Source organism: Alosa sapidissima, chromosome 10, assembly GCF_018492685.1.
Source record: "Alosa sapidissima isolate fAloSap1 chromosome 10, fAloSap1.pri, whole genome shotgun sequence".
NCBI lineage: Eukaryota > Metazoa > Chordata > Actinopteri > Clupeiformes > Clupeidae > Alosa > Alosa sapidissima.
In genome coordinates this window covers 25,385,268-25,392,767 of record NC_055966.1, presented here as the reverse complement: position 1 = coordinate 25,392,767, position 7,500 = coordinate 25,385,268, and the positions used below count along the sequence as shown (strand labels likewise).

The following is a 7,500-nucleotide window of genomic DNA, read 5'->3' as shown; positions in this document are numbered from 1 at the left end:
GGAAGATGAGGGGTGAGAAGCTGTTTGTTACTTATCATTAGATTATCTCAATTTAATCAAATTCAAATTTCAAATCAGAATTGGCAAACAAAGATGCAGAGGCATAGTTAAATACTAGGTAAACAGATGAGTCTTTAAAATGAAAGAGTTGAAAATAACACAACTTGTTGTTTTTAACACATACAGTATCTACGTCCAGATAGGGACAACCACAGTTTGTGTTGTTTCTAAATCCTAAAACTCTCGCTAGAATGAAGAGCATTAGGTAAATCATTCCACTAACTGCGAATCACAGTCTTGACAGTGACCTCTTAGTCCTGACGGAGGGCTGACACAGCAGATGCTCATCAGAGGACCACAGTGGGTGAGAGGGGGCATAAAGCTGGATCATAGAATTAAGATGACAAGGTGCAGATCCAGACAGGGTGGAGAGAGAGAGAAAGAGAGTTTTAATTCCTCACGGTTATACTGTATGAGTCAGCAAATTCCCCCTCTTCTTCAGACCCAAGCCATTACAGTATGAATCTCTCGTTTCACTGCACACAGCCACACACACACACACACACACACACACACTGAGAAGGCGAGAGAGAGTAAACACACAGAGAGCGAGCTTTCCATCGCTGCACTGCTCCTCTTGCTACTCTGCAGTGCTGGATTGTTGCTGAATTTTTCATATAAATATTTACTGGGTTAAATTATCTGAACTGGTGTGTACTGTATATGCTGTTGCTCAGAAATGCAGACAGATAGAATGACGTTGGAGACAAGTACCACAGAGATATTTAGAACTGATGAGAGAGACTGCTGAGGATGAAGAATCCCTGATCTAATGGAATTTAGAGCAACAATCAATTCACCCAATCGGCGAACTAGTAGCTTCAGTATTAATAATAGTTTAGATAACAGCAAACATTACGTCAGATAAGGAACATGACATTGTGTTGTACGCTAATATCCAGACTGTGATCACAGAGAGAGTCTCCAGTCAATTCCATGGGCAGACATGCTCCCAGCGAGATCCCCAGAGACCGTGTCTGGCTTTGGCACACTAGCAGCACTTTCTCGCATTTCTCAGCAGCATAGTGCTTCACAGTAACACCACCTAACCACAGACGGAAACCTTTTCAGTTGGGAGAGCCATAATACCAAATATTTTGTGCTTTATTTCATTAAGAGAAATCTATATGGAGTAAATCTAAATATTTTGTTTTTGAATTGCTGAATCTGAGCAATTGTATAGAAAAACCCAACTGGAATAGTATATTTGGAAATTTGATTTTAAATTTAATTAAGTTTCTAACTGAATCCTAAAGTAAACTTAAAAACTGGATGAAATATTTTGAAATTTAATTCATTTTCTCTGATTCGTAAATGTTCCGCACTGAAATTCCCTATCCTAAAAGCTCTATGCACTTCCACGAATTTTCACAATTCAGTTTCAGACTGTGAAATTCAATTTCAGTCTAATGAGACGCAACATCTGTTGGCTGAGGAAGAGCAATCGAGTGCAGATCACCATGCAGCTCTTCCGCCTCCACATAAACCCTACAGAATTTTGGAGAATTTTGGAGATCTCCAAAACATAAGTTATTTTAACTACATATAGTTAATTTGATACTATTACTTTTTTGTATATTTTTGGGGTTTTTTATGCCTTTAATGAGATAGGACAGTGGAGAATGACAGGAAGCGAGTGGGAGAGAGAGTCAGGGTGGGATCTGGAAAGGACCATGGGGCAGGAATCGAACCCGGGTCGCCGGTGTACAGTGCAAAGAACTCCACGACATGCAGAGCACACCTACTATGATTGTTATAGTTACCATTCAAAAGCATTGATATGGAACGGTGATTTAACTTTTTTACCAGATCTACAGTACTTCATAGGTGTCCCATTATTCAGAATTAATAGCCACCCCACCAGCCAATCAGAAAAGTATTTTTTTCTGATAATAGGCTTAAATTGTTGGACTAAATTATATAATTACTCCATTCACGGGTAAAAAACAACAAGTTTCATGTTCAATGTGTTACCTGCAGAGTATCGCTGACAAATGGCTGACGTCACTTGAGGCGAGACAAAAGTGTAGCAGGAAATGTGCCAGGAGGTGCCATTGACTGGGATGTGGGCTAGAAGAGTATGAAGTTGACAACAGCTCATGTCTGGCAGCATTGCACAATGAGAATTGAGTTTTTGTGCCAACTGAGATTACACGTAAACTAGGTGTTCCAATTCACATTTAGAAAGTACATTCATTTTACATTGAATTGACACAGTAGTGTCATTTTAACCAATTTTCGCCACTTATTTACCCTGAAAAAAAAATCTCAAATTTCTTCACAAGCCACATGCAGTCAAGAGAAAAGCTACAGTATATCTGGCTCCCAACTCCTGCTGTAGACGTTTACATGTTCACATCTACTAGATCAGGATTTTCTCGCTTTACTACATCTTGCGCTCCACAGCAGTCCTGCTGGCATAGAATAAGTGCCTTAGCCAGATCGCTGATCTTCAGGAACAGGGCCACATCTCTTCAGTAACAGCCATGCACACATGTAATACATACGATGAGAGAGAGGGGAAAAAGTCCGCAACACCAGTATATGCTCCCAAGTTATAGTTTATTTACCGTGACGTTTCGGGCCCACTCAAGCCCTTCATCAGACGTGTGTGGGCCCGAAACGTCACCGTAAATAAACTATAACTTGGGAGCATATACTGGTGTTGCAGACTTTTTCCCCTCTCTCTCATCGTAAGTGTTTTGTCCAGCACCCAGGATTAGATCGGGATGTGCGTGCGTTTTTTCCTCTTTACACATGTAATACATATCCAGCAAAATCTAAGCTTCTACTCTGGACCCTGTCACTGTTTTGATACCCTACTCTTGCATTGATCATGATGGCAACACTATACTGAGGCTGTGAAAGATCAGGTTGTCAGTCCCCGGGGGTGAGTCACTCTAGTAGTAGGTTAATGGACCACCTCATGCTTCAGCAAAATACGTCTCCTGTCAAACGGTAATAAGCCCTCTGTTGCACACCCACTGGGCCCTTCCCTCAAGACTGGGAAAGGGAAGTAGAGCCACTGAGCAGGGACAGAAAACTACCCAGAGAGAGAGAGTGGGAGTTTCTCTCTGTCTCTGTCTCTCTCTCTGTCTCTCTCTCTCTCTCTCTCTCTCTCTCTCTCTCTCTCTCTCTCTCTCTCTCTCTCTCTCTCTCTCCCACTCTGTCTCTCTCTTTGAGCATGCATACCTGTGTGTGTGTGTGTGTGCATACATTGGTTGTTTGTGTGTGTGTGTGTGTGTGTGTGTGTGTGTGTGTGTGTGTGTAAGTACATAGGGCATAGTCTGGAGCTGACGTACCAAGGCATTATCACCTGTTTCAAGTTGTATTTGTGCTTATAACATGGACCAGACCCAGAGGCGGACAGAGTACACAGCTTCATTACTTGAGTAAAAGTACAGATACCCTTTGCTAAATTTTAAAAGTATTTTAAAATAAATAAATAAATTTTAGCATTTGCTAAAAATAAAAGTACAAGTAAAAGTACAACAGTCAGATGTCTACTTAAGTAAAAGTACTGAAGTACTTGTTTTTAAAAGTACTTGAGTATCAAGAGTACAAGAGTACATTTTCTAAATATTGCATTACTACTGCCACAGTGCTCACATTTATGTACAGAATCATCCTACATGGAGTTTTGAAAAATGTTAATGTTGGTGAATGTAAAAGGAATTGAAAGTAAAATCAAGTCATTTTCATCTTTTTACTATGTTGCCAGTGATGGGCAGTATTTCTAATATATGTATTTAAAATACGTTTTTCAAATACAAAATACTATTTTGTAATTGAAACACTTGAAGCAGAAAATTTAAATAGTCTGGCGAGGTGGCGCCACAGGTTGGCACATTCCCAGGATTGACCTGCTGCATCTTCATCCATTGTTTCGTCCATGGTTTCGTCTCTTATCTAAATTTGACCATGGAGTTGACTTTGGCGGAAAGCTCAAGGTGATTGCTGATAGGCCGTCCCAATCAGTGGCGCCTGCACAATCCAATCACGTTTGAGAGGGAAACAACAAATTGAGGGTTTCCGAGATTTTTCTTTTTTCCTTTTTTTTTTAGAAGTTACGGGTACTCACGGTTATGGATAGAAATGTAGTGGAGTAAAGAGTACAACATTTGCCTCTCAAAATGTACTTGAGTAAAGTCAAGAGTACTCCCCAAAAATGATACTCGAGTAAAGTACAGATCTCTCAGAATTGTACTCAAGTACTGTACTCAAGTAAATGTACTCCGTTACTGTCCGGCTCTGACCAGACCACACATGAATCAGAGCCCACAGGAGAGCTGTTATACAAGCTGCTCTTTTCTTACTCATGCATTTGCATTTATGGTAAGATCAAGGAAAAAGTGTGAGTATCGCGCAAAAACATGGGGAGGAGGAGTGTTAACGGCAACTGATTAGGTATTCCGCCATATGTATGAAATCAGCCCACGTCTGTTTTGCAATGACAATGTTCTGTCCTTTAAAAGCAGATGTAGTCCAGACTGACACCAAATATATCAATGAGAGACATTTTCAGAATCAACAGAGCCGAGCAGCAGTACTCAGAGCACCAGTTCTACTTTGAACCATATTGAAAACAACTTCTACTTTTGTTTACCTTTTAATGTATTACTTTAGTTTTTTTTCCACGTCATCCAGTTTCCTATGTCTGCTAGACTATTTAATCAGCTTTTTGGATGGAGGTGACAAGCGTTGTTTACCTGAAGATGTGAATGCTTAGCAAATCCCATGTAATATGGCAAGGCACACTGTGTGCTTCCTTCCGGACTGACAAAGGTGCTAATTATGCTCCCTTTGTACATCTGTCCCACTAAATGATAATATGTGTGTCACAACACACAGGACTGTAAGAATTTGCTTAAAGTGCTGAACCCTAGCTCACAGTAAACACACACACACACACACACACACACACACACACACACACAAACACACACACAGACACACACAGACACACATACAGTACTGTACACACACACACACACACACACACACACACACACACACAGACACAGACACACATACACACACACACACACACACACACACACACACACACACACACACACACACACACACACACACACACACGTAGACACACACAGACACACAGAGACACATACACACACACAATCAGAAAAGAGGACCCCCAGCCCACACCTGCAATGACTCATACAAACACAGCCACAGAACGCCCCACCAGTTAGTGAATTATTCAGAGAAAGAAGATAGAGGCAGGGAGAGAGAGAGAGAGAGAGAGAGAGAGAGAGAGAGAGAGAGAGAGAGAGAGAGAGAGAGAGAGAGAGAGAGAGGCTTACTGTCTGGCACACAGCTGCAACAGACATCGTAAAAGTCCAATTGATGCTGAGTCTCCTTTGTCTGTGGTCACAGCACACCACAGCACAGCACAGCAGCACAGCACAGCACAGCACATCACAGCACAGCACAGCACAACACAACACAACACAACACAACACAACACAACACAACACAACACAACACAACACAACACAACACAACACAACACAGCACAACACAACACAACACAACACAACACAGCACAGCACATCACAGCACAGAGAAGAGCTAGGAGGAGGAAGGGGGCATGGTGTAGACATACACTTTGGTGTAGACATGCAGGCAATACGTATACAATCACACACACATACACACACACACACACACACACACACACACACACACACACACACACACCATTCCCAATGTCACACACTCTCTCACACACTCTCACACATTGCTCTATTTTTAAGCCTCCCCACCTGAGGCATAATCATGCACTAGAGCATGCTGGAGAAGAGGGTAGTAGGGTGTGACGTCACACACTCTTTCACACACACACACACACACACACACACGCACACACACACACAGACACACAGAGAGAGAGAGAGAGAGAGAGAGAGAGAGAGGGAGCGGGGAAGAGAAGTGGGGGAGGGTTTGAGAGAAGTGGCATATATAAATAGAGAGAGGACAGAGAGGAGACACTGTGCAGAGAGCAGATAATGCACTGAGCTATAGAGATATACAGTAATACAGAGAAATCAACACACAAGTGAAGCCTGTCCAGTCTACATGCCTGACACATGATGGCCACAGTTCAACTGCGGAGATTGCAGCGCTATTTCAGTTAGAGTTCATTTACAGTTCAAATAAATAACGAGTAGTTATGTATTGAGGTTTAATGAGGTTGCACTCAGTAGAGTGCATACCTCCATCATGTTCTCTTTAGTGTCATATTTCACAAGCCAATCTAATGCTGTATCTCCTAACATTAGCTGGAACATTAGCTGCAGCCAAAACAAATTATACAATATTAGCACATATTTTTATTATTAGCAAATCTCAGACCTCGCAACATTAGCAAAATATAAACTAATGCTGTATCTCGCAACATTAGCAAAATATGAACTAATGCTGTATCTCGCGACATTAACAAAAGATGAACTAACGTTGCATTACGGAACATTAGCAAAAGTGAAACTAATTTCATGCAGGTTCTCTCTGAGTCAGATCCAGTCCAAAGTTCACATGAGTTCCTCTTCTTTACCCATGCAACACCACTTGACTAAGTTTCATGAAAATGGTGCCAGCAGTGTTTGTGAAACCTGTCCACAAACAATCAAACTAACTGACAACCAAACAAACAGACACTGGTGAGAACATGACTTTCTTGGCGGTGTTAATAACAAATACTCTCCAGTGGACACATCCTGCTGGTGAGTATTTGATGAATAGGAGGATCTGCAGTGGTTATGTCTGGTACATGTGGTGTGACTGCATGGCAGATTAGCTACTAGCACTACACTACATGTATTGATTCCATCACACATGCCACCCCAAACACACACACACACTTCCCTGGCTGATACTAAAATTACAAAATCGTCCGTGGGACCATTGCAAACACGAATCTTTGCCACAGGCAACACACACAGCACATGCTAAACACACCACTTGATTCCTATTTCCAGCCACTTTCACTCATCCATACTAGCAGCTGAACTCACTGGCACACAGCACATGCAGTCATCGGCCATACTGTAGCTGTAGCTGCTTTCATATCACGACTCACGAGGGGAAAGCAATGCTTGTCTGCTTACAACCATATCAACACATCACATTCTCTATTTCCCTCTCTCTCTCTCTCTCTCTCTCTGTCAGAATGATACACTGTAAGGGTGTCTGGTAAGTGTGTGTGTGTGTGTGTGTGTGTGTGTGTGTGTGTGTGTGTGTGTGTGCGTGTGTGTGTCTGTGTGTGTGTGTGTGTGTGACTATGTGATAGTGACAGGAAGAGGTACATACATGTGCACACTTGACTAGGCTCAATTCTATCACTTTGCCCACACAAACTGGACAGCTGGACACACACATACACACACACACACACACACACACACAAACAAACACACA

General features: G+C 42.0%; 1 protein-coding gene and 1 long non-coding RNA gene across 4 annotated transcripts in view; both read right to left on the bottom strand.

Moving 5' to 3' along the window:
* Positions 1 to 7,500, bottom strand: part of LOC121720430 (clathrin coat assembly protein AP180-like) — a 39,416-nt gene that overhangs the window by 18,473 nt on the left and 13,443 nt on the right. The gene's annotated exons all lie outside the window — the stretch shown is intronic.
* Positions 226 to 7,500, bottom strand: part of LOC121720432 — a 15,903-nt gene continuing 8,628 nt past the window's right edge. The window contains exon 3 of the long non-coding RNA XR_006034544.1: positions 226 to 278. This is a non-coding gene — a long non-coding RNA (uncharacterized LOC121720432). The remainder of the gene's footprint in view (positions 279 to 7,500) is intronic.